Source organism: Hyla sarda, chromosome 3 (genome assembly GCF_029499605.1).
Source record: "Hyla sarda isolate aHylSar1 chromosome 3, aHylSar1.hap1, whole genome shotgun sequence".
NCBI classification, from domain to species: domain Eukaryota; kingdom Metazoa; phylum Chordata; class Amphibia; order Anura; family Hylidae; genus Hyla; species Hyla sarda.
The window spans coordinates 22,075,360-22,101,924 of NC_079191.1; the positions used below are offsets into that span (position 1 = coordinate 22,075,360).

The following is a 26,565-nucleotide window of genomic DNA, read 5'->3' on the forward strand; positions in this document are numbered from 1 at the left end:
AACTTTGTAGCCTGATTTTGCCAAGTCTGTTTTAGTTTTATTTTCTTGTCTTCCGAAATATCAACAACACTGGGTTGTTCTACTAGTCCATACTAACAATTAAGCCTTAGTGAGGTTTTAACTGAAGACCAGTGCTCTTAACCCTTAAGCCAAGCATATAGAAAATGATTTTCTGTCACATTTGAAACAAAAAAATCTCTGGTGGGACTCGAACCCACAACCTTTGAATCACTACTCTTCGCCAGGAGTCCAATGAAATGACAATCCTACTGTACAGGACAACATTACCAAACCTTTGTTACTTCAGCAGTTTTTCCTTATCCATTTCATTCTTTTTTGCCTGTTCTAAGGTGGCTTAAGACTTAATGACACAAAACTCGACTCTGGTGGGACTCGAACCCACAACCTTTGAAACACTGCCTCTCACTAGAAGTCCAATGCGCTATCCATTGCGCCACAGAGCCACACGTTCTCATGTTGGATGCAATAAAAGTCTTTCGAAATGTCGACAACACTGGATTTTTCCTCTAGTCCATACTAATATTTAATCCTTACTGAGGTTTTAACTCAAGACCAGTGCTTTGAACCCTTAACTTTAAAAAAGGACACAGAGCCGTACGTTTTCTAACTGGATACAATTCAAGTCCTCCGAAAGGTCAACAACGCTAAGATGTTCTACTAGTCCATTCTAGTATTTGAGCCCTAGGAAAGATTTACCTCAAGACCAGTGCTCTGTAGCCTTAACTTTGAAGCCTGATTTTGCCAAGTCTGTTTTATTTTTATTTTATTGTCTTCCGAAATATCAACAACACTGGGTTGTTCTACTAGTCCATACTAACAATTAAGCCTTAGTGAGGTTTTAACTGAAGACCAGTGCTCTTAACCCTTAAGCCAAGCATATAGAAAATGATTTTCTGTCACATTTGAAACAAAAAAAATCTCTGGTGGAACTCGAACCCAAAACCTTTGAATCACTACTCTTCGCCAGGAGTCCAATGAAATGACAATCCTACTGTACAGGACAGCATTAGCAAACCTTTGTTACTTCATCAGTTTTTCCTTAGCCATTTCATTATTTTTTGCCTGTTCTAAGGAGGCCTAGGACTTAACGACACAAAACACGACTCTGGTGGGACTTGAACCCACAACCTTTGAATCACTGCCTCTCACTAGAAGTCCAATGCGCTATCCATTGCGCCACAGAGCCACACGTTCTCATGTTGGATGCAATAAAAGTCTTTCGAAATGTCGACAACACTGGATTTTTCCTCTAGTCCATACTAATATTTAATCCTTACTGAGGTTTTAACTCAAGACCAGTGCTTTGAACCCTTAACTTTAAAAAAGGACACAGAGCCGTACGTTTTCTAACTGGATACAATTCAAGTCCTATGAAAGGTCAACAACGCTAAGATGTTCAACTAGTCCATTCTAGTATTTGAGCCCTAGGAAAGTTTTACCTCAAGACCAGTGCTCTGTAGCCTTAACTTTGTAGCCTGATTTTGCCAAGTCTGTTTTAGTTTTATTTTCTTGTCTTCCCAAATATCAACAACACTGGGTTGTTCTACTAGTCCATACTAACAATTAAGCCTTAGTGAGGTTTTAACTGAAGACCAGTGCTCTTAACCCTTAAGCCAAGCATATAGAAAATGATTTTCTGTCACATTTGAAACAAAAAAAATCTCTGGTGGAACTCAAACCCACAACCTTTGAATCACTACTCTTCGCCAGGAGTCCAATGAAATGACGATCCTACTGTAAAGGACAGCATCAGCAGACCTTTGTTACTTCATCAATTTTTCCTTAGCCATTTCATTCTTTTTTGCCTGTTCTAAGGTGGCTTAAGACTTAATGACACAAAACTCAACTCTGGTGGGACTCGAACCCACAACCTTTGAATCACTGCCTCTCACTAGAAGTCCAATGCGCTATCCATTGCGCCACAGAGCCACACGTTCTCATGTTGGATGCAATAAAAGTCTTTCGAAATGTCGACAACACTGGATTTTTCCTCTAGTCCATACTAATATTTAATCCTTAGTGAGGTTTTAACTCAAGACCAGTGCTTTGAACCCTTAACTTTAAAAAAGGACACAGAGCCGTACGTTTTCTAACTGGATACAATTCAAGTCCTCTGAAAGGTCAACAACGCTAAGATGTTTAACAATTAAGCCTTAGTGAGGTTTTAACTGAAGACCAGTGCTCTTAACCCTTAAGCCAAGCATATAGAAAATGATTTTCTGTCACATTTGAAACAAAAAAAATCTCTGGTGGAACTCAAACCCACAACCTTTGAATCACTACTCTTCGCCAGGAGTCCAATGAAATGACGATCCTACTGTAAAGGACAGCATCAGCAGACCTTTGTTACTTCATCAATTTTTCCTTAGCCATTTCATTCTTTTTTGCCTGTTCTAAGGTGGCTTAAGACTTAATGACACAAAACTCAACTCTGGTGGGACTCGAACCCACAACCTTTGAATCACTGCCTCTCACTAGAAGTCCAATGCGCTATCCATTGCGCCACAGAGCCACACGTTCTCATGTTGGATGCAATAAAAGTCTTTCGAAATGTCGACAACACTGGATTTTTCCTCTAGTCCATACTAATATTTAATCCTTACTGAGGTTTTAACTCAAGACCAGTGCTTTGAACCCTTAACTTTAAAAAAGGACACAGAGCCGTACGTTTTCTAACTGGATACAATTCAAGTCCTATGAAAGGTCAACAACGCTAAGATGTTCAACTAGTCCATTCTAGTATTTGAGCCCTAGGAAAGTTTTACCTCAAGACCAGTGCTCTGTAGCCTTAACTTTGTAGCCTGATTTTGCCAAGTCTGTTTTAGTTTTATTTTCTTGTCTTCCCAAATATCAACAACACTGGGTTGTTCTACTAGTCCATACTAACAATTAAGCCTTAGTGAGGTTTTAACTGAAGACCAGTGCTCTTAACCCTTAAGCCAAGCATATAGAAAATGATTTTCTGTCACATTTGAAACAAAAAAAATCTCTGGTGGAACTCAAACCCACAACCTTTGAATCACTACTCTTCGCCAGGAGTCCAATGAAATGACGATCCTACTGTAAAGGACAGCATCAGCAGACCTTTGTTACTTCATCAATTTTTCCTTAGCCATTTCATTCTTTTTTGCCTGTTCTAAGGTGGCTTAAGACTTAATGACACAAAACTCAACTCTGGTGGGACTCGAACCCACAACCTTTGAATCACTGCCTCTCACTAGAAGTCCAATGCGCTATCCATTGCGCCACAGAGCCACACGTTCTCATGTTGGATGCAATAAAAGTCTTTCGAAATGTCGACAACACTGGATTTTTCCTCTAGTCCATACTAATATTTAATCCTTAGTGAGGTTTTAACTCAAGACCAGTGCTTTGAACCCTTAACTTTAAAAAAGGACACAGAGCCGTACGTTTTCTAACTGGATACAATTCAAGTCCTCTGAAAGGTCAACAACGCTAAGATGTTTAACAATTAAGCCTTAGTGAGGTTTTAACTGAAGACCAGTGCTCTTAACCCTTAAGCCAAGCATATAGAAAATGATTTTCTGTCACATTTGAAACAAAAAAAATCTCTGGTGGAACTCAAACCCACAACCTTTGAATCACTACTCTTCGCCAGGAGTCCAATGAAATGACGATCCTACTGTAAAGGACAGCATCAGCAGACCTTTGTTACTTCATCAATTTTTCCTTAGCCATTTCATTCTTTTTTGCCTGTTCTAAGGTGGCTTAAGACTTAATGACACAAAACTCAACTCTGGTGGGACTCGAACCCACAACCTTTGAATCACTGCCTCTCACTAGAAGTCCAATGCGCTATCCATTGCGCCACAGAGCCACACGTTCTCATGTTGGATGCAATAAAAGTCTTTCGAAATGTCGACAACACTGGATTTTTCCTCTAGTCCATACTAATATTTAATCCTTAGTGAGGTTTTAACTCAAGACCAGTGCTTTGAACCCTTAACTTTAAAAAAGGACACAGAGCCGTACGTTTTCTAACTGGATACAATTCAAGTCCTCTGAAAGGTCAACAACGCTAAGATGTTTAACAATTAAGCCTTAGTGAGGTTTTAACTGAAGACCAGTGCTCTTAACCCTTAAGCCAAGCATATAGAAAATGATTTTCTGTCACATTTGAAACAAAAAAAATCTCTGGTGGAACTCAAACCCACAACCTTTGAATCACTACTCTTCGCCAGGAGTCCAATGAAATGACGATCCTACTGTAAAGGACAGCATCAGCAGACCTTTGTTACTTCATCAATTTTTCCTTAGCCATTTCATTCTTTTTTGCCTGTTCTAAGGTGGCTTAAGACTTAATGACACAAAACTCAACTCTGGTGGGACTCGAACCCACAACCTTTGAATCACTGCCTCTCACTAGAAGTCCAATGCGCTATCCATTGCGCCACAGAGCCACACGTTCTCATGTTGGATGCAATAAAAGTCTTTCGAAATGTCGACAACACTGGATTTTTCCTCTAGTCCATACTAATATTTAATCCTTAGTGAGGTTTTAACTCAAGACCAGTGCTTTGAACCCTTAACTTTAAAAAAGGACACAGAGCCGTACGTTTTCTAACTGGATACAATTCAAGTCCTCTGAAAGGTCAACAACGCTAAGATGTTTAACAATTAAGCCTTAGTGAGGTTTTAACTGAAGACCAGTGCTCTTAACCCTTAAGCCAAGCATATAGAAAATGATTTTCTGTCACATTTGAAACAAAAAAAATCTCTGGTGGAACTCGAACCCAAAACCTTTGAATCACTACTCTTCGCCAGGAGTCCAATGAAATGACAATCCTACTGTACAGGACAGCATTAGCAAACCTTTGTTACTTCATCAGTTTTTCCTTAGCCATTTCATTATTTTTTGCCTGTTCTAAGGAGGCCTAGGACTTAACGACACAAAACAAGACTCTGGTGGGACTCGAACCCACAACCTTAGAATCACTGCCTCTCACTAGAAGTCCAATGCGCTATCCATTGCGCCACAGAGCCACACGTTCTCATGTTGGATGCAATAAAAGTCTTTCGAAATGTCGACAACACTGGATTTTTCCTCTAGTCCATACTAATATTTAATCCTTACTGAGGTTTTAACTCAAGACCAGTGCTTTGAACCCTTAACTTTAAAAAAGGACACAGAGCCATACGTTTTCTAACTGGATACAATTCAAGTCCTATGAAAGGTCAACAACGCTAAGATGTTCAACTAGTCCATTCTAGTATTTGAGCCCTAGGAAAGTTTTACCTCAAGACCAGTGCTCTGTAGCCTTAACTTTGTAGCCTGATTTTGCCAAGTCTGTTTTAGTTTTATTTTCTTGTCTTCCCAAATATCAACAGCACTGGGTTGTTCTACTAGTCCATACTAACAATTAAGCCTTAGTGAGGTTTTAACTGAAGACCAGTGCTCTTAACCCTTAAGCCAAGCATATAGAAAATGATTTTCTGTCACATTTGAAACAAAAAAAATCTCTGGTGGAACTCAAACCCACAACCTTTGAATCACTACTCTTCGCCAGGAGTCCAATGAAATGACGATCCTACTGTAAAGGACAGCATCAGCAGACCTTTGTTACTTCATCAATTTTTCCTTAGCCATTTCATTCTTTTTTGCCTGTTCTAAGGTGGCTTAAGACTTAATGACACAAAACTCAACTCTGGTGGGACTCGAACCCACAACCTTTGAATCTCTGCCTCTCACTAGAAGTCCAATGCGCTATCCATTGTGCCACAGAGCCACACGTTCTCATGTTGGATGCAATAAAAGTCTTTCGAAATGTCGACAACACTGGATTTTTCCTCTAGTCCATACTAATATTTAATCCTTAGTGAGGTTTTAACTCAAGACCAGTGCTTTGAACCCTTAACTTTAAAAAAGGACACAGAGCCGTACGTTTTCTAACTGGATACAATTCAAGTCCTCTGAAAGGTCAACAACGCTAAGATGTTTAACAATTAAGCCTTAGTGAGGTTTTAACTGAAGACCAGTGCTCTTAACCCTTAAGCCAAGCATATAGAAAATGATTTTCTGTCACATTTGAAACAAAAAAAATCTCTGGTGGGACTCGAACCCACAACATTTGAATCACTACTCTTCGCCAGGAGTCCAATGAAATGACAATCCTACTGTACAGGACAGCATTACCAAACCTTTGTTACTTCAGCAGTTTTTCCTTAGCCATTTCATTCTTATTTGCCTGTTCTAAGGTGGCTTAAGACTTAATGACACAAAACTCGACTCTGGTGGGACTCGAACCCACAACCTTTGAATCACTGCCTCTCACTAGAAGTCCAATGCGCTATCCATTGCGCCACAGAGCCACACGTTCTCATGTTGGATGCAATAAAAGTCTTTCGAAATGTCGACAACACTGGATTTTTCCTCTAGTCCATACTAATATTTAATCCTTAGTGAGGTTTTAACTCAAGACAAGTGCTTTGAACCCTTAACTTTAAAAAAGGACACAGAGCCATACGTTTTCTAACTGGATACAATTCAAGTCCTCTGAAAGGTCAACAACGCTAAGATGTTCAACTAGTCCATTCTAGTATTTGAGCCCTAGGAATGTTTTACCTTAAGACCAGTGCTCTGTAGCCTTAACTTTGTAGCCTGATTTTGCCAAGTTTGTTTTAGTTTTATTTTCTTGTCTTCCGAAATATCAACAACACTGGGTTGTTCTACTAGTCCATACTAACAATTAAGCCTTAGTGAGGTTTTAACTGAAGACCAGTGCTCTTAACCCTTAAGCCAAGCATATAGAAAATGATTTTCTGTCACATTTGAAACAAAAAAATCTCTGGTGGGACTCGAACCCACAACCTTTGAATCACTACTCTTCGCCAGGAGTCCAATGAAATGACAATCCTACTGTACAGGACAACATTACCAAACCTTTGTTACTTCAGCAGTTTTTCCTTATCCATTTCATTCTTTTTTGCCTGTTCTAAGGTGGCTTAAGACTTAATGACACAAAACTCGACTCTGGTGGGACTCGAACCCACAACCTTTGAATCACTGCCTCTCACTAGAAGTCCAATGCGCTATCCATTGCGCCACAGAGCCACACGTTCTCATGTTGGATGCAATAAAAGTCTTTCGAAATGTCGACAACACTGGATTTTTCCTCTAGTCCATACTAATATTTAATCCTTACTGAGGTTTTAACTCAAGACCAGTGCTTTGAACCCTTAACTTTAAAAAAGGACACAGAGCCGTACGTTTTCTAACTGGATACAATTCAAGTCCTCCGAAAGGTCAACAACGCTAAGATGTTCTACTAGTCCATTCTAGTATTTGAGCCCTAGGAAAGTTTTACCTCAAGACCAGTGCTCTGTAGCCTTAACTTTGTAGCCTGATTTTGCCAAGTCTGTTTTAGTTTTATTTTATTGTCTTCCGAAATATCAACAACACTGGGTTGTTCTACTAGTCCATACTAACAATTAAGCCTTAGTGAGGTTTTAACTGAAGACCAGTGCTCTTAACCCTTAAGCCAAGCATATAGAAAATGATTTTCTGTCACATTTGAAACAAAAAAAATCTCTGGTGGAACTCGAACCCAAAACCTTTGAATCACTACTCTTCGCCAGGAGTCCAATGAAATGACAATCCTACTGTACAGGACAGCATTAGCAAACCTTTGTTACTTCATCAGTTTTTCCTTAGCCATTTCATTATTTTTTGCCTGTTCTAAGGAGGCCTAGGACTTAACGACACAAAACACGACTCTGGTGGGACTTGAACCCACAACCTTTGAATCACTGCCTCTCACTAGAAGTCCAATGCGCTATCCATTGCGCCACAGAGCCACACTTTCTCATGTTGGATGCAATAAAAGTCTTTCGAAATGTCGACAACACTGGATTTTTCCTCTAGTCCATACTAATATTTAATCCTTAGTGAGGTTTTAACTCAAGACCAGTGCTTTGAACCCTTAACTTTAAAAAAGGACACAGAGCCATACGTTTTCTAACTGGATACAATTCAAGTCCTCTGAAAGGTCAACAACGCTAAGATGTTCAACTAGTCCATTCTAGTATTTGAGCCCTAGGAAAGTTTTACCTCAAGACCAGTGCTCTGTAGCCTTAACTTTGTAGCCTGATTTTGCCAAGTCTGTTTTAGTTTTATTTTCTTGTCTTCCGAAATATCAACAACACTGGGTTGTTCTACTAGTCCATACTAACAATTAAGCCTTAGTGAGGTTTTAACTGAAGACCAGTGCTCTTAACCCTTAAGCCAAGCATATAGAAAATGATTTTCTGTCACATTTGAAACAAAAAAAATCTCTGGTGGAACTCGAACCCAAAACCTTTGAATCACTACTCTTCGCCAGGAGTCCAATGAATTGACAATCCTACTGTACAGGACAGCATTAGCAAACCTTTGTTACTTCATCAGTTTTTCCTTAGCCATTTAATTATTTTTTGCCTGTTCTAAGGAGGCCTAGGACTTAACGACACAAAACACGACTCTGGTGGGACTCGAACCCACAACCTTTGAATCACTGCCTCTCACTAGAAGTCCAATGCGCTATCCATTGCGCCACAGAGCCACACGTTCTCATGTTGGATGCAATAAAAGTCTTTCGAAATGTCGACAACACTGGATTTTTCCTCTAGTCCATACTAATATTTAATCCTTACTGAGGTTTTAACTCAAGACCAGTGCTTTGAACTCTTAACTTTAAAAAAGGACACAGAGCCATACGTTTTCTAACTGGATACAATTCAAGTCCTATGAAAGGTCAACAACGCTAAGATGTTCAACTAGTCCATTCTAGTATTTGAGCCCTAGGAAAGTTTTACCTCAAGACCAGTGCTCTGTAGCCTTAACTTTGTAGCCTGATTTTGCCAAGTCTGTTTTAGTTTTATTTTCTTGTCTTCCCAAATATCAACAGCACTGGGTTGTTCTACTAGTCCATACTAACAATTAAGCCTTAGTGAGGTTTTAACTGAAGACCAGTGCTCTTAACCCTTAAGCCAAGCATATAGAAAATGATTTTCTGTCACATTTGAAACAAAAAAAATCTCTGGTGGAACTCAAACCCACAACCTTTGAATCACTACTCTTCGCCAGGAGTCCAATGAAATGACGATCCTACTGTAAAGGACAGCATCAGCAGACCTTTGTTACTTCATCAATTTTTCCTTAGCCATTTCATTCTTTTTTGCCTGTTCTAAGGTGGCTTAAGACTTAATGACACAAAACTCAACTCTGGTGGGACTCGAACCCACAACCTTTGAATCACTGCCTCTCACTAGAAGTCCAATGCGCTATCCATTGCGCCACAGAGCCACACGTTCTCATGTTGGATGCAATAAAAGTCTTTCGAAATGTCGACAACACTGGATTTTTCCTCTAGTCCATACTAATATTTAATCCTTAGTGAGGTTTTAACTCAAGACCAGTGCTTTGAACCCTTAACTTTAAAAAAGGACACAGAGCCGTACGTTTTCTAACTGGATACAATTCAAGTCCTCTGAAAGGTCAACAACGCTAAGATGTTTAACAATTAAGCCTTAGTGAGGTTTTAACTGAAGACCAGTGCTCTTAACCCTTAAGCCAAGCATATAGAAAATGATTTTCTGTCACATTTGAAACAAAAAAAATCTCTGGTGGGACTCGAACCCACAACATTTGAATCACTACTCTTCGCCAGGAGTCCAATGAAATGACAATCCTACTGTACAGGACAGCATTACCAAACCTTTGTTACTTCAGCAGTTTTTCCTTAGCCATTTCATTCTTATTTGCCTGTTCTAAGGTGGCTTAGGACTTAATGACACAAAACTCGACTCTGGTGGGACTCGAACCCACAACCTTTGGATCACTGCCTCTCACTAGAAGTCCAATGCGCTATCCATTGCGCCACAGAGCCACACGTTCTCATGTTGGATGCAATAAAAGTCTTTCGAAATGTCGACAACACTGGATTTTTCCTCTAGTCCATACTAATATTTAATCCTTACTGAGGTTTTAACTCAAGACCAGTGCTTTGAACCCTTAACTTTAAAAAAGGACACAGAGCCGTACGTTTTCTAACTGGATACAATTCAAGTCCTCCGAAAGGTCAACAACGCTAAGATGTTCTACTAGTCCATTCTAGTATTTGAGCCCTAGGAAAGTTTTACCTCAAGACCAGTGCTCTGTAGCCTTAACTTTGTAGCCTGGTTTTGCCAAGTCTGTTTTAGTTTTATTTTCTTGTCTTCCGAAATATCAACAACACTGGGTTGTTCTACTAGTCCATACTAACAATTAAGCCTTAGTGAGGTTTTAATGAAGACCAGTGCTCTTAACCCTTAAGCCAAGCATATAGAAAATGATTTTCTGTCACATTTGAAACAAAAAAAAGCTTTGGTGGGACTCGAACCCACAACCTTTGAATCACTACTCTTCGCCAGGAGTCCAATGAAATGACAATCCTACTGTACAGGACAGCATTACCAAACCTTTGTTACTTCATCAGTTTTTCCTTAGCCATTTCATTCTTTTTTGCCTGTTCTAAGGTGGCTTAAGACTTAATGACACAAAACTCGACTCTGGTGGGACTCGAACCCACAACCTTTGAATCACTACTCTTCGCCAGGAGTCCAATGAAATGACAATCCTACTGTACAGGACAGCATTTGCAAACCTTTGTTACTTCATCAGTTTTTCCTTAGCCATTTCATTATTTTTTACCTGTTCTAAGGAGGCCAAGGACTTAACGACACAAAACACGACTCTGGTGGGACTCGAACCCACAACCTTTGAATCACTGCCTCTCACTAGAAGTCCAGTGCGCTATCCATTGCGCCACAGAGCCACACCTTCTCATGTTGGATGCAATAAAAGTCTTTCGAAATGTCGACAACACTGGATTTTTCCTCTAGTCCATACTAATATTTAATCCTTAGTGAGGTTTTAACTCAAGACCAGTGCTTTGAACCCTTAACTTTAAAAAAGGACACAGAGCCATACGTTTTCTAACTGGATACAATTCAAGTCCTCTGAAAGGTCAACAACGCTAAGATGTTCAACTAGTCCATTCTAGTATTTGAGCCCTAGGAAAGTTTTACCTCAAGACCAGTGCTCTGTAGCCTTAACTTTGTAGCCTGATTTTGCCAAGTCTGTTTTAGTTTTATTTTCTTGTCTTCCGAAATATCAACAACACTGGGTTGTTCTACTAGTCCATACTAACAATTAAGCCTTAGTGAGGTTTTAACTGAAGACCAGTGCTCTTAACCCTTAAGCCAAGCATATAGAAAATGATTTTCTGTCACATTTGAAACAAAAAAAATCTCTGGTGGAACTCGAACCCAAAACCTTTGAATCACTGCCTCTCACTAGAAGTCCAATGCGCTATCCATTGCGCCACAGAGCCACACGTTCTCATGTTGGATGCAATAAAAGTCTTTCGAAATGTCGACAACACTGGATTTTTCCTCTAGTCCATACTTTAATCCTTACTGAGGTTTTAACTCAAGACCAGTGCTTTGAACCCTTAACTTTAAAAAAGGACACAGAGCCGTACGTTTTCTAACTGGATACAATTCAAGTCCTCCGAAAGGTCAACAACGCTAAGATGTTCTACTAGTCCATTCTAGTATTTGAGCCCTAGGAAAGTTTTACCTCAAGACCAGTGCTCTGTAGCCTTAACTTTGTAGCCTGATTTTGCCAAGTCTGTTTTAGTTTTATTTTATTGTCTTCCGAAATATCAACAACACTGGGTTGTTCTACTAGTCCATACTAACAATTAAGCCTTAGTGAGGTTTTAACTGAAGACCAGTGCTCTTAACCCTTAAGCCAAGCATATAGAAAATGATTTTCTGTCACATTTGAAACAAAAAAAAGCTCTGGTGGGACTCAAACCCACAACCTTTGAATCACTACTCTTCGCCAGGAGTCCAATGAAATGACAATCCTACTGTACAGGACAGCATTTGCAAACCTTTGTTACTTCATCAGTTTTTCCTTAGCCATTTCATTATTTTTTACCTGTTCTAAGGAGGCCTAGGACTTAACGACACAAAACACGACTCTGGTGGGACTCGAACCCACAACCTTTGAATCACTGCCTCTCACTAGAAGTCCAATGCGCTATCCATTGCGCCACAGAGCCACACCTTCTCATGTTGGATGCAATAAAAGTCTTTCGAAATGTCGACAACACTGGATTTTTCCTCTAGTCCATACTAATATTTAATCCTTAGTGAGGTTTTAACTCAAGACCAGTGCTTTGAACCCTTAACTTTAAAAAAGGACACAGAGCCATACGTTTTCTAACTGGATACAATTCAAGTCCTCTGAAAGGTCAACAACGCTAAGATGTTCAACTAGTCCATTCTAGTATTTGAGCCCTAGGAAAGTTTTACCTCAAGACCAGTGCTCTGTAGCCTTAACTTTGTAGCCTGATTTTGCCAAGTCTGTTTTAGTTTTATTTTCTTGTCTTCCGAAATATCAACAACACTGGGTTGTTCTACTAGTCCATACTAATAATTAAGCCTTAGTGAGGTTTTAACAGAAGACCAGTGCTCTTAACCCTTAAGCAAAGCATACAGAAAATGATTTTCTTTACATTTGAAAAAAAAAATCTCTGGTGGGACTCTAACCCACAACCTTTGAATCACTACTCTTCGCCAGGAGTCCAATGAAATGACAATCCTACTGTACAGGACAGCATTAGCAAACCTTTGTTACTTCTTCAGTTTTTCCTTAGCCACTTCATTATTTTTTGCCTGTTTTAAGGAGGCCTTGGACTTAACGACACAAAACTCGACTCTGGTGGGACTCGAACCCACAACCTTTGAATCACTGCCTCTCACTAGAAGTCCAATGCGCTATCCATTGCGCCACAGAGCCACACGTTCTCATGTTGGATGCAATAAAAGTCTTTCGAAATGTCGACAACACTGGAGTTTTCCTCTAGTCCATACTAATATTTAATCCTTAGTGAGGTTTTAACTCAAGACAAGTGCTTTGAACCCTTAACTTTAAAAAAGGACACAGAGCCATACGTTTTCTAACTGGATACAATTCAAGTCCTCTGAAAGGTCAACAACGCTAAGATGTTCAACTAGTCCATTCTAGTATTTGAGCCCTAGGAAAGTTTTACCTCAAGACCAGTGCTCTGTAGCCTTAACTTTGTAGCCTGATTTTGCCAAGTCTGTTTTAGTTTTATTTTCTTGTCTTCCGAAATATCAACAACACTGGGTTGTTCTACTAGTCCATACTAACAATTAAGCCTTAGTGAGGTTTTAACTGAAGACCAGTGTTCTTAACCCTTAAGCCAAGCATATAGAAAATGATTTTCTGTCACATTTGAAACAAAAAAAAGCTCTGGTGGGACTCAAACCCACAACCTTTGAATCACTACTCTTCGCCAGGAGTCCAATGAAATGACAATCCTACTGTACAGGACAGCATTTGCAAACCTTTGTTACTTCATCAGTTTTTCCTTAGCCATTTCATTCTTTTTTGCCTGTTTTAAGGTGGCTTAAGACTTAATGACACAAAACTCGACTCTGGTGGGACTCGAACCCACAACCTTTGAATCACTGCCTCTCACTAGAAGTCCAATAAGCTATCCATTGCGCCACAGAGCCACGAGTTCTCATGTTGGATGCAATAAAAGTCTTTCGAAATGTCGACAACACTGGATTTTTCCTCTAGTCCATACTAATATTTAATCCTTAGTGAGGTTTTAACTCAAGACCAGTGCTTTGAACCCTTAACTTTAAAAAAAGACACAGAGCCATACGTTTTCTAACTGGATACAATTCAAGTCCTCTGAAAGGTCAACAACGCTAAGATGTTCAACTAGTCCATTCTAGTATTTGAGCCCTAGGAAAGTTTTACCTCAAGACCAGTGCTCTGTAGCCTTAACTTTGTAGCCTGGTTTTGCCAAGTCTGTTTTAGTTTTATTTTCTTGTCTTCCGAAATATCAACAACACTGGGTTTTTCTACTAGTCCATACTAATAATTAAGCCTTAGTGAGGTTTTAACAGAAGACCAGTGCTCTTAACCCTTAAGCAAAGCATACAGTAAATGATTTTCTTTACATTTGAAAAAAAAAAGCTCTGGTGGGACTCTAACCCACAACCTTTGAATCACTACTCTTCGCCAGGAGTCCAATGAAATGACAATCCTACTGTACAGGACAGCATTACCAAACCTTTGTTACTTCTTCAGTTTTTCCTTAGCCATTTCATTATTTTTTGCCTGTTTTAAGGAGGCCTTGGACTTAACGACACAAAACTCGACTCTGGTGGGACTTGAACCCACAACCTTTGAATTGCTGAATATCACTAGAAGTCCAATGCGCTATCCATTGCGCCACAGAGCCACACGTTCTCATGTTGGATGCAATAAAAGTCTTTCGAAATGTCGACAACACTGGATTTTTCCTCTAGTCCATACTAATATTTAATCCTTACTGAGGTTTTAACTCAAGACCAGTGCTTTGAACCCTTAACTTTAAAAAAGGACACAGAGCCATACGTTTTCTAACTGGATACAATTCAAGTCCTCTGAAAGGTCAACAACGCTAAGATGTTCAACTAGTCTATTCTAGTATTTGAGCCCTAGGAAAGTTTTACCTCAAGACCAGTGCTCTGTAGCCTTAACTTTGTAGCCTGATTTTGCCAAGTCTGTTTTAGTTTTATTTTCTTGTCTTCCGAAATATCAACAACACTGGGTTGTTCTACTAGTCCATACTAACAATTAAGCCTTAGTGAGGTTTTAACTGAAGACCAGTGCTCTTAACCCTTAAGCCAAGCATATAGAAAATTATTTTCTGTCACATTTGAAAAAAAAAAAAATCTCTGGTGGGACTCTAACCCACAACCTTTGAATCACTACTCTTCGCCAGGAGTCCAATGAAATGACAATCCTACTGTACAGGACAGCATTAGCAAACCTTTGTTACTTCATCAGTTTTTCCTTAGCCATTTCATTATTTTTTGCCTGTTCTAAGGAGGCCTAGGACTTAACGACACAAAACACGACTCTGGTGGGACTCGAACCCACAACCTTTGAATCACTGCCTCTCACTAGAAGTCCAATGCGCTATCCATTGCGCCACAGAGCCACACGTTCTCATGTTGGATGCAATAAAAGTCTTTCGAAATGTTGACAACACTGGATTTTTCCTCTAGTCCATACTAATATTTAATCCTTAGTGAGGTTTTAACTCAAGACAAGTGCTTTGAACCCTTAACTTTAAAAAAGGACACAGAGCCGTACGTTTTCTAACTGGATACAATTCAAGTCCTCTGAAAGGTCAACAACGCTAAGATGTTCAACTAGTCCATTCTAGTATTTGAGCCCTAGGAAAGTTTTACCTCAAGACCAGTGCTCTGTAGCCTTAACTTTGTAGCCTGATTTTGCCAAGTCTGTTTTAGTTTTATTTTCTTGTCTTCCGAAATATCAACAACACTGGGTTGTTCTACTAGTCCATACTAACAATTAAGCCTTAGTGAGGTTTTACCGGAAGACCAGTGCTCTTAACCCTTAAGCCAAGCATATAGAAAATGATTTTCTGTCACATTTGAAACAAAAAAAATCTCTGGTGGAACTCGAACCCACAACCTTTGAATCACTACTCTTCGCCAGGAGTCCAATGAAATGATGATCCTACTGTAAAGGACAGCATCAGCAGACCTTTGTTACTTCATCAATTTTTCCTTAGCCATTTCATTATTTTTTGCCTGTTCTAAGCTGGCTTAAGACTTAATGACACAAAGCTCGACTCTGGTGGGACTCGAACCCACAACCTTTGAATCACTGCCTCTCACTAGAAGTCCAATGCGCTATCCATTGCGCCACAGAGCCACACGTTCTCATGTTGGATGCAATAAAAGTCTTTCGAAATGTCGACAACACTGGATTTTTCCTCTAGTCCATACTAATATTTAATCCTTAGTGAGGTTTTAACTCAAGACCAGTGCTTTGAACCATTAACTTTAAAAAAGGACACAGAGCCGTACGTTTTCTAACTGGATACAATTCAAGTCCTCCGAAAGGTCAACAACGCTAAGATGTTCAACTAGTCCATTCTAGTATTTGAGCCCTAGGAAAGTTTTACCTCAAGACCAGTGCTCTGTAGCCTTAACTTTGTAGCCTGATTTTGCCAAGTCTGTTTTAGTTTTATTTTCTTGTCTTCTGAAATATCAACAACACTGGGTTGTTCTACTAGTCCATACTAACAATTAAGCCTTAGTGAGGTTTTAATGAAGACCAGTGCTCTTAACCCTTAAGCCAAGCATATAGAAAATGAGTTTCTGTCACATTTGAAACAAAAAAAAGCTTTGGTGGGACTCGAACCCACAACCTTTGAATCACTACTCTTCGCCAGGAGTCCAATGAAATGACAATCCTACTGTACAGGACAGCATTACCAAACCTTTGTTACTTCATCAGTTTTTCCTTAGCCATTTCATTCTTTTTTGCCTGTTCTAAGGTGGCTGAAGACTTAATGACACAAAACTCGACTCTGGTGGAACTCGAACCCACAACCTTTGAATCACTGCCTCTCACTAGAAGTCCAATGCGCTATCCATTGCGCCACAGAGCCACACGTTCTCATGTTGGATGCAATAAAAGTCTTTCGAAATGTCGACAACACTGGATTTTTCCTCTAGTCCATACTAATATTTAATCCTTAGTGAGGTTTTAACTCAAGACCAGTGCTTTGAACCCTTAACTTTAAAAAAGGACACAGAGCCGTACGTTTTCTAACTGGATACAATTCAAGTCCTCTGAAAGGTCAACAACGCTAAGATGTTCAACTAGTCCATTCTAGTATTTGAGCCCTAGGAAAGTTTTACCTCAAGACCAGTGCTCTGTAGCCTTAACTTTGTAGCCTGATTTTGCCAAGTCTGTTTTAGTTTTATTTTCTTGTCTTCCGAAATATCAACAACACTGGGTTGTTCTACTAGTCCATACTAACAATTAAGCCTTAGTGAGGTTTTACCGGAAGACCAGTGCTCTTAACCCTTAAGCCAAGCATATAGAAAATGATTTTCTGTCACATTTGAAACAAAAAAAATCTCTGGTGGAACTCGAACCCACAACCTTTGAATCACTACTCTTCGCCAGGAGTCCAATGAAATGACGATCCTACTGTAAAGGACAGCATCAGCAGACCTTTGTTACTTCATCAATTTTTCCTTAGCCATTTCATTATTTTTTGCCTGTTCTAAGCTGGCTTAAGACTTAATGACACAAAGCTCGACTCTGGTGGGACTCGAACCCACAACCTTTGAATCACTGCCTCTCACTAGAAGTCCAATGCGCTATCCATTGCGCCACAGAGCCACACGTTCTCATGTTGGATGCAATAAAAGTCTTTCGAAATGTCGACAACACTGGATTTTTCCTCTAGTCCATACTAATATTTAATCCTTAGTGAGGTTTTAACTCAAGACCAGTGCTTTGAACCCTTAACTTTAAAAAAGGACACAGAGCCGTACGTTTTCTAACTGGATACAATTCAAGTCCTCCGAAAGGTCAACAACGCTAAGATGTTCAACTAGTCCATTCTAGTATTTGAGCCCTAGGAAAGTTTTACCTCAAGACCAGTGCTCTGTAGCCTTAACTTTGTAGCCTGATTTTGCCAAGTCTGTTTTAGTTTTATTTTCTTGTCTTCTGAAATATCAACAACACTGGGTTGTTCTACTAGTCCATACTAACAATTAAGCCTTAGTGAGGTTTTAATGAAGACCAGTGCTCTTAACCCTTAAGCCAAGCATATAGAAAATGAGTTTCTGTCACATTTGAAACAAAAAAAAGCTTTGGTGGGACTCGAACCCACAACCTTTGAATCACTACTCTTCGCCAGGAGTCCAATGAAATGACAATCCTACTGTACAGGACAGCATTACCAAACCTTTGTTACTTCATCAGTTTTTCCTTAGCCATTTCATTCTTTTTTGCCTGTTCTAAGGTGGCTGAAGACTTAATGACACAAAACTCGACTCTGGTGGAACTCGAACCCACAACCTTTGAATCACTGCCTCTCACTAGAAGTCCAATGCGCTATCCATTGCGCCACAGAGCCACACGTTCTCATGTTGGATGCAATAAAAGTCTTTCGAAATGTCGACAACACTGGATTTTTCCTCTAGTCCATACTAATATTTAATCCTTAGTGAGGTTTTAACTCAAGACCAGTGCTTTGAACCCTTAACTTTAAAAAAAGACACAGAGCCATACGTTTTCTAACTGGATACAATTCAAGTCCTCTGAAAGGTCAACAACGCTAAGATGTTCAACTAGTCCATTCTAGTATTTGAGCCCTAGGAAAGTTTTACCTCAAGACCAGTGCTCTGTAGCCTTAACTTTGTAGCCTGGTTTTGCCAAGTCTTTTTTATTTTTATTTTCTTGTCTTCCGAAATATCAACAACACTGGGTTGTTCTACTAGTCCATACTAATAATTAAGCCTTAGTGAGGTTTTAACAGAAGACCAGTGCTCTTAACCCTTAAGCAAAGCATATAGAAAATGATTTTCTGTCACATTTGAAACAAAAAAAATCTCTGGTGGAACTCTAACCCACAACCTTTGAATCACTACTCTTCGCCAGGAGTCCAATGAAATGACAATCCTACTGTACAGGACAGCATTTGCAAACCTTTATTACTTCTTCAGTCTTTCCTTCCTTTTCCATTATTTTTTGACTGTTTTAAGGAGGCCTTGGACTTAACGACACAAAACTCGACTCTGGTGGGACTCGAACCCACAACCTTTCGCCAGGAGTCCAATGAAATGACGACCCTACTGTAAAGGACAGCATCAGCAGACCTTTGTTACTTCATCAATTTTTCCTTAGCCATTTCATTATTGTTTGCCTGTTCTAAGGTGGCTTAAGACTTAATGACACAAAGCTCGACTCTGGTGGGACTCGAACCCACAACCTTTGAATCACTGCCTCTCACTAGAAGTCCAATGCGCTATCCATTGCGCCACACGTTTTCATGTTGGATGCAATAAAAGTCTTTCGAAATGTCGACAACACTGGATTTTTCCTCTAGTCCATACTAATATTTAATCCTTACTGAGGTTTTAACTCAAGACCAGTGCTTTGAACCCTTAACTTTAAAAAAGGACACAGAGCCGTACGTTTTCTAACTGGATACAATTCAAGTCCTCCGAAAGGTCAACAACGCTAAGATGTTCTACTAGTCCATTCTAGTATTTGAGCCCTAGGAAAGTTTTACCTCAAGACCAGTGCTCTGTAGCCTTAACTTTGTAGCCTGGTTTTGCCAAGTCTGTTTTAGTTTTATTTTCTTGTCTTCCGAAATATCAACAACACTGGGTTGTTCTACTAGTCCATACTAACAATTAAGCCTTAGTGAGGTTTTAATGAAGACCAGTGCTCTTAACCCTTAAGCCAAGCATATAGAAAATGATTTTCTGTCACATTTGAAACAAAAAAAAGCTTTGGTGGGACTCGAACCCACAACCTTTGAATCACTACTCTTCGCCAGGAGTCCAATGAAATGACAATCCTACTGTACAGGACAGCATTACCAAACCTTTGTTACTTCATCAGTTTTTCCTTAGCCATTTCATTCTTTTTTGCCTGTTCTAAGGTGGCTTAAGACTTAATGACACAAAACTCGACTCTGGTGGGACTCGAACCCACAACCTTTGAATCACTGCCTCTCACTAGAAGTCCAATGCGCTATCCATTGCGCCACAGAGCCACACGTTCTCATGTTGGATGCAATAAAAGTCTTTCGAAATGTCGACAACACTGGATTTTTCCTCTAGTCCATACTAATATTTAATCCTTAGTGAGGTTTTAACTCAAGACCAGTGCTTTGAACCCTTAACTTTAAAAAAAGACACAGAGCCATACGTTTTCTAACTGGATACAATTCAAGTCCTCTGAAAGGTCAACAACGCTAAGATGTTCAACTAGTCCATTCTAGTATTTGAGCCCTAGGAAAGTTTTACCTCAAGACCAGTGCTCTGTAGCCTTAACTTTGTAGCCTGATTTTGCCAAGTCTGTTTTAGTTTTATTTTCTTGTCTTCCGAAATATCAACAACACTGGGTTGTTCTACTAGTCCATACTAACAATTAAGCCTTAGTGAGGTTTTAACTGAAGACCAGTGCTCTTAACCCTTAAGCCAAGCATATAGAAAATGATTTTCTGTCACATTTGAAACAAAAAAAAGCTCTGGTGGGACTCGAACCCACAACCTTTGAATCACTACTCTTCGCCAGGAGTCCAATGAAATGACAATCCAACTGTACAGGACAGCATTACCAAACCTTTGTTACTTCATCAGTTTTTCCTTAGCCATTTCATTCTTTTTTGCCTGTTTTAAGGTGGCTTAAGACTTAATGACACAAAACTCGACTCTGGTGGGACTCGAACCCACAACCTTTGAATTGCTGAATATCACTAGAAGTCCAATGCGCTATCCATTGCGCCACAGAGCCACACGTTCTCATGTTGGATGCAATAAAAGTCTTTCGAAATGTTGACAACACTGGATTTTTCCTCTAGTCCATACTAATATTTAATCCTTAGTGAGGTTTTAACTCAAGACCAGTGCTTTGAACCCTTAACTTTAAAAAAGGACACAGAGCCGTACGTTTTCTAACTGGATACAATTCAAGTCCTCCGAAAGGTCAACAACGCTAAGATGTTCAACTAGTCCATTCTAGTATTTGAGCCCTAGGAAAGTTTTACCTCAAGACCAGTGCTCTGTAGCCTTAACTTTGTAGCCTGATTTTGCCAAGTCTGTTTTAGTTTTATTTTCTTGCCTTCTGAAATATCAACAACACTGGGTTGTTCTACTAGTCCATACTAACAATTAAGCCTTAGTGAGGTTTTAATGAAGACCAGTGCTCTTAACCCTTAAGCCAAGCATATAGAAAATGAGTTTCTGTCACATTTGAAACAAAAAAAAGCTTTGGTGGGACTCGAACCCACAACCTTTGAATCACTACTCTTCGCCAGGAGTCCAATGAAATGACAATCCTACTGTACAGGACAGCATTACCAAACCTTTGTTACTTCATCAGTTTTTCCTTAGCCATTTCATTCTTTTTTGCCTGTTCTAAGGTGGCTTAAGACTTAATGACACAAAACTCGACTCTGGTGGGACTCGAACCCACAACCTTTGAATCACTGCCTCTCACTAGAAGTCCAATGCGCTATCCATTGCGCCACAGAGCCACACGTTCTCATGTTGGATGCAATAAAAGTCTTTCGAAATGTCGACAACACTGGATTTTTCCTCTAGTCCATACTAATATTTAATCCTTAGTGAGGTTTTAACTCAAGACCAGTGCTTTGAACCCTTAACTTTAAAAAAAGACACAGAGCCATACGTTTTCTAACTGGATACAATTCAAGTCCTCTGAAAGGTCAACAACGCTAAGATGTTCAACTAGTCCATTCTAGTATTTGAGCCCTAGGAAAGTTTTACCTCAAGACCAGTGCTCTGTAGCCTTAACTTTGTAGCCTGGTTTTGCCAAGTCTTTTTTATTTTTATTTTCTTGTCTTCCGAAATATCAACAACACTGGGTTGTTCTACTAGTCCATACTAATAATTAAGCCTTAGTGAGGTTTTAACAGAAGACCAGTGCTCTTAACCCTTAAGCAAAGCATACAGAAAATGATTTTCTTTACATTTGAATAAAAAAAATCTCTGGTGGGACTCTAACCCACAACCTTTGAATCACTACTCTTCGCCAGGAGTCCAATGAAATGACAATCCTACTGTACAGGACAGCATTAGCAAACCTTTGTTACTTCTTCAGTCTTTCCTTCCTTTTCCATTATTTTTTGCCTGTTTTAAGGAGGCCTTGGACTTAACGACACAAAACTCGACTCTGGTGGGACTCGAACCCACAACCTTTGAATTGCTGAATCTCACTAGAAGTCCAACGCGCTATCCATTGCGCCACAGAGCCACACGTTCTCATGTTGGATGCAATAAAAGTCTTTCGAAATGTCGACAACACTGGATTTTTCCTCTAGTCCATACTAATATTTAATCCTTACTGAGGTTTTAACTCAAGATCAGTGCTTTGAACCCTTAACTTTAAAAAAGGACACAGAGCCGTACGTTTTCTAACTGGATACAATTCAAGTCCTCCGAAAGGTCAACAACGCTAAAATGTTCTACTAGTCCATTCTAGTATTTGAGCCCTAGGAAAGTTTTACCTCAAGACCAGTGCTCTGTAGCCTTAACTTTGTAGCCTGATTTTGCCAAGTCTGTTTTATTTTTATTTTATTGTTTTCCGAAATATCAACAACACTGGGTTGTTCTACTAGTCCATACTAACAATTAAGCCTTAGTGAGGTTTTAACTGAAGACCAGTGCTCTTAACCCTTAAGCCAAGCATATAGAAAATGATTTTCTGTCACATTTGAAACAAAAAAAAGCTCTGGTGGGACTCAAACCCACAACCTTTGAATCACTACTCTTCGCCAGGAGTCCAATGAAATAACAATCCTACTGGACAGGACAGCATTTGCAAACCTTTGTTACTTGATCAGTTTTTCCTTAGCCATTTCATTATTTTTTGCCTGTTCTAAGGAGGCCTAGGACTTAACGACACAAAACACGACTCTGGTGGGACTCGAACCCACAACCTTTGAATCACTGCCTCTCACTAGAAGTCCAATGCGCTATCCATTGCGCCACAGAGCCACATGTTTTCATGTTGGATTCTAGTATTTGAGCCCTAGGAAAGTTTTACCTCAAGACCAGTGCTCTGTAGCCTTAACTTTGTAGCCTGGTTTTGCCAAGTCTTTTTTATTTTTATTTTCTTGTCTTCCGAAATATCAACAACACTGGGTTGTTCTACTAGTCCATACTAATAATTAAGCCTTAGTGAGGTTTTAACTGAAGACCAGTGCTCTTAACCCTTAAGCCAAGCATATAGAAAATGATTTTCTGTCACATTTGAAACAAAAAAAAGCTCTGGTGGGACTCCAACCCACAACCTTTGAATCACTACTCTTCGCCAGGAGTCCAATGAAATAACAATCCTACTGTACAGGACAGCATTACCAAACCTTTGTTACTTCATCAGTTTTTCCTTAGCCATTTCATTCTTTTTTGCTTGTTCTAAGGTGGCTTAAGACTTAATGACACAAAACTCGACTCTGGTGGGACTCGAACCCACAACCTTTGAATCACTGCCTCTCACTAGAAGTCCAATGCGCTATCCATTGCGCCACAGAGCCACACATTCTCATGTTGGATGCAATAAAAGTATTTCGAAATGTCGACAACACTGGATTTTTCCTCTAGTCCATACTAATATTTAATCCTTAGTGAGGTTTTAACTCAAGACCAGTGCTTTGAACCCTTAACTTTAAAAAAAGACACAGAGCCATACGTTTTCTAACTGGATACAATTCAAGTCCTCTGAAAGGTCAACAACGCTAAGATGTTCAACTAGTCCATTCTAGTATTTGAGCCCTAGGAAAGTTTTACCTCAAGACCAGTGCTCTGTAGCCTTAACTTTGTAGCCTGGTTTTGCCAAGTCTTTTTTATTTTTATTTTCTTGTCTTCCGAAATATCAACAACACTGGGTTGTTCTACTAGTCCATACTAATAATTAAGCCTTAGTGAGGTTTTAACAGAAGACCAGTGCTCTTAACCCTTAAGCAAAGCATACAGAAAATGATTTTCTTTACATTTGAAAAAAAAAAATCTCTGGTGGGACTCGAACCCACAACGTTTGAATCACTACTCTTCGCCAGGAGTCCAATGAAATGACAATCCTACTGTACAGGACAGCATTAGCAAACCTTTGTTACTTCTTCAGTTTTTCCTTAGCCATTTCATTATTTTTTGCCTGTTTTAAGGAGGCCTTGGACTTAACGACACAAAACTCGACTCTGGTGGGACTCGAACCCACAACCTTTGAATCGCTGAATCTCACTAGAAGTCCAATGCGCTATCCATTGCGCCACAGAGCCACACGTTCTCATGTTGGATGCAATAAAAGTCTTTCGAAATGTCGACAACACTGGATTTTTCCTCTAGTCCATACTAATATTTAATCCTTACTGAGGTTTTAACTCAAGACCAGTGCATTGAACCCTTAACTTTAAAAAAGGACACAGAGCCATACGTTTTCTAACTGGATACAATTCAAGTCCTCCGAAAGGTCAACAACGCTAAGATGTTCTACTAGTCCATTCTAGTATTTGAGCCCTAGGAAAGTTTTACCTCAAGACCAGTGCTCTGTAGCCTTAACTTTGTAGCCTGCTTTTGCCAAGTCTGTTTTAGTTTTATTTTATTGTCTTCCGAAATATCAACAACACTGGGTTGTTCTACTAGTCCATACTAACAATTAAGCCTTAGAGAGGTTTTAACTGAAGACCAGTGCTCTTAACCCTTAAGCCAAGCATATAGAAAATGATTTTCTGTCACATTTGAAACAAAAAAAAGCTCTGGTGGGACTCGAACCCACAACCTTTGAATCACTACTCTTCGCCAGGAGTCCAATGAAATGACAATCCTACTGTACAGGACAGCATTAGCAAACCTTTGTTACTTCATCAGTTTTTCCTTAGCCATTTCATTATTTTTTGCCTGTTCTAAGGAGGCCTAGGCCTTAACGACACAAAACACAACTCTGGTGGGACTCGAACCCACAACCTTTGAATCACTACTCTTCGCCAGGAGTCCAATGAAATGACAATCCTACTGTACAGGACAGCATTAGCAAACCTTTGTTACTTCTTCAGTTTTTCCTTAGCCATTTCATTATTTTTTGCCTGTTTTAAGGAGGCCTTGGACTTAACGACACAAAACTCGACTCTGGTGGGACTCGAACCCACAACCTTTGAATCGCTGAATCTCACTAGAAGTCCAATGCGCTATCCATTGCGCCACAGAGCCACACGTTCTCATGTTGGATGCAATAAAAGTCTTTCGAAATGTCGACAACACTGGATTTTTCCTCTAGTCCATACTAATATTTAATCCTTAGTGAGGTTTTAACTCAAGACCAGTGCTTTGAACCCTTAACTTTAAAAAAGGACACAGAGCCATACGTTTTCTAACTGGATACAATTCAAGTCCTCTGAAAGGTCAACAACGCTAAGATGTTCAACTAGTCCATTCTAATATTTGAGCCCTCGGAAAGTTTTACCTCAAGACCAGTGCTCTGTAGCCTTAACTTTGTAGCCTGATTTTGCCAAGTCTGTTTTAGTTTTATTTTCTTGTCTTCCGAAATATCAACAACACTGGGTTGTTCTACTAGTCCATACTAACAATTAAGCCTTAGTGAGGTTTTAACTGAAGACCAGTGCTCTTAACCCTTAAGCCAAGCATATAGAAAATGATTTTCTGTCACATTTGAAACAAAAAAAAGGTTTGGTGGGACTCGAACCCACAACCTTTGAATCACTACTCTTCGCCAGGAGTCCAATGAAATGACAATCCTACTGTACAGGACAGCATTACCAAACCTTTGTTACTTCATCAGTTTTTCCCTAGCCATTTCATTCTTTTTTGCCTGTTCTAAGGTGGCTTAAGACTTAATGACACAAAACTCGACTCTGGTGGGACTCGAACCCACAACCCTTGAATCACTGCCTCTCACTAGAAGTCCAATGCGCTATCCATTGCGCCACAGAGCCACACGTCCTCATTTTGGATGCAATAAAAGTCTTTCGAAATGTCGACAACACTGGATTTTTCCTCTAGTCCATACTAATATTTAATCCTTAGTGAGGTTTTAACTCAAGACCAGTGCTTTGAACCCTTAACTTTAAAAAAAGACACAGAGCCATACGTTTTCTAACTGGATACAATTCAAGTCCTCTGAAAGGTCAACAACGCTAAGATGTTCAACTAGTCCATTCTAGTATTTGAGCCCTAGGAAAGTTTTACCTCAAGACCAGTGCTCTGTAGCCTTAACTTTGTAGCCTGGTTTTGCCAAGTCTTTTTTCTTTTTTATTTTCATACTAATATTTAATCCTTAGTGAGGTTTTAACTCAAGACCAGTGCTTTGAACCCTTAACTTTAAAAAATGACACAGAGCCATACGTTTTCTAACTGGATACAATTCAAGTCCTCTGAAAGGTCAACAACGCTAAGATGTTCAACTAGTCCATTCTAGTATTTGAGCCCTAGGAAAGTTTTACCTCAAGACCAGTGCTCTGTAGCCTTAACTTTGTAGCCTGATTTTGCCAAGTCTGTTTTATTTTTATTTTCATGTCTTCCGAAATATCAACAACACTGGGTTGTTCTACTAGTCCATACTAACAATTAAGCCTTAGTGAGGTTTTAACTGAAGTCCAGTGCTCTTAACCCTTAAGCCAAGCATATAGAAAATGATTTTCTGTCACATTTGAAACAAAAAAAAGCTCTGGTGGGACTCGAACCCACAACCTTTGAATCACTACTCTTCGCCAGGAGTCCAATGAAATGACAATCCTACTGTACAGGACAGCATTAGCAAACCTTTGTTACTTCATCAGTTTTTCCTTAGCCATTTCATTATTTTTTGCCTGTTCTAAGGAGGCCTAGGACTTAACGACACAAAACATGACTCTGGTGGGACTCGAACCC

The 26,565-nt window shown here is 39.6% G+C and overlaps 34 non-coding genes across 34 annotated transcripts; all 34 read right to left on the bottom strand.

Annotated features, from left to right (window-relative positions):
* Window positions 1-378: 378 nt before the first annotated feature.
* Window positions 379-464, bottom strand: TRNAR-UCU (transfer RNA arginine (anticodon UCU)). The gene is given in 2 exon segments: window positions 379-414; window positions 428-464. It is a non-coding gene; the product is annotated as a tRNA-Arg (tRNA).
* Window positions 465-1,121: 657 nt separating this feature from the next.
* Window positions 1,122-1,207, bottom strand: TRNAR-UCU (transfer RNA arginine (anticodon UCU)). The gene is given in 2 exon segments: window positions 1,122-1,157; window positions 1,171-1,207. It is a non-coding gene; the product is annotated as a tRNA-Arg (tRNA).
* A 657-nt stretch (window positions 1,208-1,864) lies between these two features.
* TRNAR-UCU (transfer RNA arginine (anticodon UCU)) lies at window positions 1,865-1,950 on the bottom strand. Its single transcript is given in 2 exon segments — window positions 1,865-1,900; window positions 1,914-1,950. It is a non-coding gene; the product is annotated as a tRNA-Arg (tRNA).
* A 497-nt stretch (window positions 1,951-2,447) lies between these two features.
* On the bottom strand, window positions 2,448-2,533 carry TRNAR-UCU (transfer RNA arginine (anticodon UCU)). Its single transcript is given in 2 exon segments — window positions 2,448-2,483; window positions 2,497-2,533. It is a non-coding gene; the product is annotated as a tRNA-Arg (tRNA).
* Window positions 2,534-3,190: 657 nt separating this feature from the next.
* On the bottom strand, window positions 3,191-3,276 carry TRNAR-UCU (transfer RNA arginine (anticodon UCU)). Its single transcript is given in 2 exon segments — window positions 3,191-3,226; window positions 3,240-3,276. It is a non-coding gene; the product is annotated as a tRNA-Arg (tRNA).
* Window positions 3,277-3,773: 497 nt separating this feature from the next.
* Window positions 3,774-3,859, bottom strand: TRNAR-UCU (transfer RNA arginine (anticodon UCU)). The gene is given in 2 exon segments: window positions 3,774-3,809; window positions 3,823-3,859. It is a non-coding gene; the product is annotated as a tRNA-Arg (tRNA).
* Window positions 3,860-4,356: 497 nt separating this feature from the next.
* On the bottom strand, window positions 4,357-4,442 carry TRNAR-UCU (transfer RNA arginine (anticodon UCU)). The gene is given in 2 exon segments: window positions 4,357-4,392; window positions 4,406-4,442. It is a non-coding gene; the product is annotated as a tRNA-Arg (tRNA).
* A 497-nt stretch (window positions 4,443-4,939) lies between these two features.
* TRNAR-UCU (transfer RNA arginine (anticodon UCU)) lies at window positions 4,940-5,025 on the bottom strand. The gene is given in 2 exon segments: window positions 4,940-4,975; window positions 4,989-5,025. It is a non-coding gene; the product is annotated as a tRNA-Arg (tRNA).
* A 657-nt stretch (window positions 5,026-5,682) lies between these two features.
* On the bottom strand, window positions 5,683-5,768 carry TRNAR-UCU (transfer RNA arginine (anticodon UCU)). Its single transcript is given in 2 exon segments — window positions 5,683-5,718; window positions 5,732-5,768. It is a non-coding gene; the product is annotated as a tRNA-Arg (tRNA).
* Window positions 5,769-6,265: 497 nt separating this feature from the next.
* TRNAR-UCU (transfer RNA arginine (anticodon UCU)) lies at window positions 6,266-6,351 on the bottom strand. The gene is given in 2 exon segments: window positions 6,266-6,301; window positions 6,315-6,351. It is a non-coding gene; the product is annotated as a tRNA-Arg (tRNA).
* A 656-nt stretch (window positions 6,352-7,007) lies between these two features.
* Window positions 7,008-7,093, bottom strand: TRNAR-UCU (transfer RNA arginine (anticodon UCU)). The gene is given in 2 exon segments: window positions 7,008-7,043; window positions 7,057-7,093. It is a non-coding gene; the product is annotated as a tRNA-Arg (tRNA).
* A 657-nt stretch (window positions 7,094-7,750) lies between these two features.
* On the bottom strand, window positions 7,751-7,836 carry TRNAR-UCU (transfer RNA arginine (anticodon UCU)). Its single transcript is given in 2 exon segments — window positions 7,751-7,786; window positions 7,800-7,836. It is a non-coding gene; the product is annotated as a tRNA-Arg (tRNA).
* A 657-nt stretch (window positions 7,837-8,493) lies between these two features.
* On the bottom strand, window positions 8,494-8,579 carry TRNAR-UCU (transfer RNA arginine (anticodon UCU)). The gene is given in 2 exon segments: window positions 8,494-8,529; window positions 8,543-8,579. It is a non-coding gene; the product is annotated as a tRNA-Arg (tRNA).
* Window positions 8,580-9,236: 657 nt separating this feature from the next.
* TRNAR-UCU (transfer RNA arginine (anticodon UCU)) lies at window positions 9,237-9,322 on the bottom strand. The gene is given in 2 exon segments: window positions 9,237-9,272; window positions 9,286-9,322. It is a non-coding gene; the product is annotated as a tRNA-Arg (tRNA).
* Window positions 9,323-9,819: 497 nt separating this feature from the next.
* TRNAR-UCU (transfer RNA arginine (anticodon UCU)) lies at window positions 9,820-9,905 on the bottom strand. Its single transcript is given in 2 exon segments — window positions 9,820-9,855; window positions 9,869-9,905. It is a non-coding gene; the product is annotated as a tRNA-Arg (tRNA).
* An 841-nt stretch (window positions 9,906-10,746) lies between these two features.
* On the bottom strand, window positions 10,747-10,832 carry TRNAR-UCU (transfer RNA arginine (anticodon UCU)). The gene is given in 2 exon segments: window positions 10,747-10,782; window positions 10,796-10,832. It is a non-coding gene; the product is annotated as a tRNA-Arg (tRNA).
* Window positions 10,833-12,042: 1,210 nt separating this feature from the next.
* On the bottom strand, window positions 12,043-12,128 carry TRNAR-UCU (transfer RNA arginine (anticodon UCU)). The gene is given in 2 exon segments: window positions 12,043-12,078; window positions 12,092-12,128. It is a non-coding gene; the product is annotated as a tRNA-Arg (tRNA).
* Window positions 12,129-12,782: 654 nt separating this feature from the next.
* On the bottom strand, window positions 12,783-12,868 carry TRNAR-UCU (transfer RNA arginine (anticodon UCU)). Its single transcript is given in 2 exon segments — window positions 12,783-12,818; window positions 12,832-12,868. It is a non-coding gene; the product is annotated as a tRNA-Arg (tRNA).
* A 657-nt stretch (window positions 12,869-13,525) lies between these two features.
* On the bottom strand, window positions 13,526-13,611 carry TRNAR-UCU (transfer RNA arginine (anticodon UCU)). The gene is given in 2 exon segments: window positions 13,526-13,561; window positions 13,575-13,611. It is a non-coding gene; the product is annotated as a tRNA-Arg (tRNA).
* Window positions 13,612-14,265: 654 nt separating this feature from the next.
* Window positions 14,266-14,351, bottom strand: TRNAR-UCU (transfer RNA arginine (anticodon UCU)). The gene is given in 2 exon segments: window positions 14,266-14,301; window positions 14,315-14,351. It is a non-coding gene; the product is annotated as a tRNA-Arg (tRNA).
* A 658-nt stretch (window positions 14,352-15,009) lies between these two features.
* Window positions 15,010-15,095, bottom strand: TRNAR-UCU (transfer RNA arginine (anticodon UCU)). The gene is given in 2 exon segments: window positions 15,010-15,045; window positions 15,059-15,095. It is a non-coding gene; the product is annotated as a tRNA-Arg (tRNA).
* Window positions 15,096-15,752: 657 nt separating this feature from the next.
* TRNAR-UCU (transfer RNA arginine (anticodon UCU)) lies at window positions 15,753-15,838 on the bottom strand. Its single transcript is given in 2 exon segments — window positions 15,753-15,788; window positions 15,802-15,838. It is a non-coding gene; the product is annotated as a tRNA-Arg (tRNA).
* Window positions 15,839-16,494: 656 nt separating this feature from the next.
* On the bottom strand, window positions 16,495-16,580 carry TRNAR-UCU (transfer RNA arginine (anticodon UCU)). Its single transcript is given in 2 exon segments — window positions 16,495-16,530; window positions 16,544-16,580. It is a non-coding gene; the product is annotated as a tRNA-Arg (tRNA).
* Window positions 16,581-17,237: 657 nt separating this feature from the next.
* On the bottom strand, window positions 17,238-17,323 carry TRNAR-UCU (transfer RNA arginine (anticodon UCU)). Its single transcript is given in 2 exon segments — window positions 17,238-17,273; window positions 17,287-17,323. It is a non-coding gene; the product is annotated as a tRNA-Arg (tRNA).
* Window positions 17,324-17,979: 656 nt separating this feature from the next.
* TRNAR-UCU (transfer RNA arginine (anticodon UCU)) lies at window positions 17,980-18,065 on the bottom strand. Its single transcript is given in 2 exon segments — window positions 17,980-18,015; window positions 18,029-18,065. It is a non-coding gene; the product is annotated as a tRNA-Arg (tRNA).
* A 1,561-nt stretch (window positions 18,066-19,626) lies between these two features.
* Window positions 19,627-19,712, bottom strand: TRNAR-UCU (transfer RNA arginine (anticodon UCU)). The gene is given in 2 exon segments: window positions 19,627-19,662; window positions 19,676-19,712. It is a non-coding gene; the product is annotated as a tRNA-Arg (tRNA).
* Window positions 19,713-20,369: 657 nt separating this feature from the next.
* On the bottom strand, window positions 20,370-20,455 carry TRNAR-UCU (transfer RNA arginine (anticodon UCU)). Its single transcript is given in 2 exon segments — window positions 20,370-20,405; window positions 20,419-20,455. It is a non-coding gene; the product is annotated as a tRNA-Arg (tRNA).
* Window positions 20,456-21,111: 656 nt separating this feature from the next.
* On the bottom strand, window positions 21,112-21,197 carry TRNAR-UCU (transfer RNA arginine (anticodon UCU)). The gene is given in 2 exon segments: window positions 21,112-21,147; window positions 21,161-21,197. It is a non-coding gene; the product is annotated as a tRNA-Arg (tRNA).
* Window positions 21,198-21,851: 654 nt separating this feature from the next.
* Window positions 21,852-21,937, bottom strand: TRNAR-UCU (transfer RNA arginine (anticodon UCU)). The gene is given in 2 exon segments: window positions 21,852-21,887; window positions 21,901-21,937. It is a non-coding gene; the product is annotated as a tRNA-Arg (tRNA).
* Window positions 21,938-22,594: 657 nt separating this feature from the next.
* TRNAR-UCU (transfer RNA arginine (anticodon UCU)) lies at window positions 22,595-22,680 on the bottom strand. The gene is given in 2 exon segments: window positions 22,595-22,630; window positions 22,644-22,680. It is a non-coding gene; the product is annotated as a tRNA-Arg (tRNA).
* A 453-nt stretch (window positions 22,681-23,133) lies between these two features.
* On the bottom strand, window positions 23,134-23,219 carry TRNAR-UCU (transfer RNA arginine (anticodon UCU)). The gene is given in 2 exon segments: window positions 23,134-23,169; window positions 23,183-23,219. It is a non-coding gene; the product is annotated as a tRNA-Arg (tRNA).
* Window positions 23,220-23,874: 655 nt separating this feature from the next.
* On the bottom strand, window positions 23,875-23,960 carry TRNAR-UCU (transfer RNA arginine (anticodon UCU)). Its single transcript is given in 2 exon segments — window positions 23,875-23,910; window positions 23,924-23,960. It is a non-coding gene; the product is annotated as a tRNA-Arg (tRNA).
* Window positions 23,961-24,802: 842 nt separating this feature from the next.
* Window positions 24,803-24,888, bottom strand: TRNAR-UCU (transfer RNA arginine (anticodon UCU)). The gene is given in 2 exon segments: window positions 24,803-24,838; window positions 24,852-24,888. It is a non-coding gene; the product is annotated as a tRNA-Arg (tRNA).
* A 657-nt stretch (window positions 24,889-25,545) lies between these two features.
* Window positions 25,546-25,631, bottom strand: TRNAR-UCU (transfer RNA arginine (anticodon UCU)). Its single transcript is given in 2 exon segments — window positions 25,546-25,581; window positions 25,595-25,631. It is a non-coding gene; the product is annotated as a tRNA-Arg (tRNA).
* Window positions 25,632-26,565: the final 934 nt, after the last annotated feature.